At 48.7% G+C, this 312-nt stretch overlaps 1 protein-coding gene across 1 annotated transcript in view; it reads right to left on the bottom strand.

Annotated features, from left to right (window-relative positions):
- LOC119587349 (GTPase-activating Rap/Ran-GAP domain-like protein 3) overlaps window positions 1-312 on the bottom strand; it is a 420180-nt gene that overhangs the window by 55710 nt on the left and 364158 nt on the right. The gene's annotated exons all lie outside the window — the stretch shown is intronic.

Genomic DNA, 312 nt, shown 5'->3' with positions numbered 1-312 from the left:
CTTCTACCCTCTCCCCTCATTTTCGTCCAATTCCCCATTTCCTCTTCTTCCCTCGCATCCATTCCTCCATTCCTCTCTCTCCCTTCTTATTCTTTTTATTATTTCCTCTCTCCTCTCTCTTCGTTTCCGGCATTTCCCCTTTTCATCTACCATCTCTCTCTCCCCTCCATTCGGCCTCGAAACTTAAAAAGGGAAATAGATTATGAATTGATACCTTGGCCGCTTCACTGAGCCGGGAGAGAGCGAAGTGGACGGCGGGATGGAGGCGGGGTCGTTATCTCTAATACGAACAGACAGGTAGAGACGGACAGA

This window comes from Penaeus monodon, chromosome 22 (genome assembly GCF_015228065.2).
Source record: "Penaeus monodon isolate SGIC_2016 chromosome 22, NSTDA_Pmon_1, whole genome shotgun sequence".
In the NCBI taxonomy this organism is placed as follows: Eukaryota; Metazoa; Arthropoda; class Malacostraca; order Decapoda; family Penaeidae; genus Penaeus; species Penaeus monodon.
Note: the sequence above shows the minus strand (reverse complement) of the source record. Positions and strands in the feature narration are given on the sequence as shown.